Below are 1,728 nucleotides of genomic sequence, written 5' to 3' on the forward strand. Positions count from 1 at the left end.
GGGGGTGAACTTGTTGAGACATTAGAAAGCACCTGTATGGAAGGCACATGACACCTCTTCGTTATGTTCCCAGATCTCTCCGAGTTCAACAACGCATTCGTCTTCATATTTGCTTGTTCTTCACGTTATTCCTTTCCTCCGTGCTGGACATCTTATGGAAGCGAGTGGTGGACTTGGAAATGTTAGCCAGTCCTTTGAACAACTTTGTGAAAACGTCGCCAGTAAGTGTTAATGTTTCCTCTTCTGTTTAAGTGTTGAAGTGATTTCATTAAAGCCCAGGCTGTGAGGTTAAAGCAACTAGAGCCAATCGAATGGACTGACGGTGAAGTTGTATGAGCTTTAAATAGGATGAGATCCACAGCACAAAATGATTGCTTTAGTTTTGTGAATTCTGTTTTGACTTGATTAATAAATTGGCTTCACAAGGATTCCTTATATTGTCAACGTCCAAAGAGCCTAGATTTCAGTAACATAATTTGGTCGAAGCTTCATTTTACTTTACGCTCAAGTTCGCAACCGACTGCGCCATAGCGGCTGACGAAAATTTAGTCGATATAATTTTATGTTTGAACTGCAACACGAGTACGTCTAAACAGGGACGTTAACAATTACTGATCTTTTTCACCGTCTTTTGTTTCTTCTGCTGACCCCCCCTCCCCAAACTTCCTCAAAAAAGGACGCTTGCAAGTTCCTAAACATGAGTTCCAGATTTACAAGAGCATCTTCATTTTTCTGGATGTTTTGCGAAGGATTTCAGCTTCACTGGCTGATGGTCAAGGCTTTTAAGCCGATTGGATCCATCATACCATTCCTGCTTGTTGGCTGGGGTAAATATTCTCTTGTGCCATGCTTAAGTTACAGCTTCTGTTTGCAATCAACTTTTGTGAGCCCGATTCTCTAGGGCTGCACACACGACTCAGACGTCATAAACAGGTGATTGCAAACACGGTAGAGGGCAAAACGAGAAACACAAGTCCTCATTTAAGTGACATTGTAAGCTGGTTTTTCTGTTCTGTCGTGTAACCGCTGCTTGACGCTTACATAACTCTAGAAGCAGAAGCCCCCAACCCCTGAAAAAGGGGGAAAAGAGAAAAGAAAAGAAAGGAAAAAAAAATACGCACGCATGAAAGGACCAATAGTGTACCCACATGGACAAACATAGTCTGAAGTGTTTTTAAATGACGGTATATATGAACATTTACAATGCCGTAGGAGTGAACAAAAAGAACTTGATCTGTGTTTTCTGTGTATTTTCTGAGTTAGTTTTATTTTAGTGTCACATAATGAAGACAACACTTCGCGATGTTCCTTCGGATGTGTAGGCTTACATAAGACTGATAAAATAATATCCAGAAGACTCGGTCAGCTGGCTTGGGAATGAAACTGTAGCAACTTTTTATATGTAGAATGCCACTGTTTTTTTATGTCTTTAGTTAGCAATCAGAGAGTAAACTAATTCCAATGATTTTTTAAATATTTTGTATCTCTTAGGAATTCCTGGTGTCTTGGTAGTCATTTACGTCATCATTAGAGTCGTAGACACTGAGGACAGGTGAGTGAGTACTGAACAACTGTAGAACTTTACAGCAAAGGCCAGAGCTATGTTCTATTGTCTTTTTCTCATCACCACTTCTGTTATTGTTGAATTGTCACTATACTGAACCACTATTGTTTAAGGCGGGTCGAGTTTGAATGCGGGGGAGGGAATGAGGGTAGAGGAGACGGGGG

General features: G+C 40.7%; 1 long non-coding RNA gene across 1 annotated transcript; it reads left to right on the forward strand.

Annotated features, from left to right (window-relative positions):
• The first annotated feature begins 78 nt into the window (after positions 1–78).
• Positions 79–1,552, forward strand: LOC118479126. Its single transcript, XR_004859496.1, has 3 exons — positions 79–221; positions 677–827; positions 1,492–1,552. It is a non-coding gene; the product is annotated as an uncharacterized LOC118479126 (long non-coding RNA).
• The last annotated feature ends 176 nt before the right edge of the window (positions 1,553–1,728 follow it).

This window comes from Aplysia californica, unplaced genomic scaffold (genome assembly GCF_000002075.1).
Source record: "Aplysia californica isolate F4 #8 unplaced genomic scaffold, AplCal3.0 scaffold02641, whole genome shotgun sequence".
NCBI lineage: Eukaryota > Metazoa > Mollusca > Gastropoda > Aplysiida > Aplysiidae > Aplysia > Aplysia californica.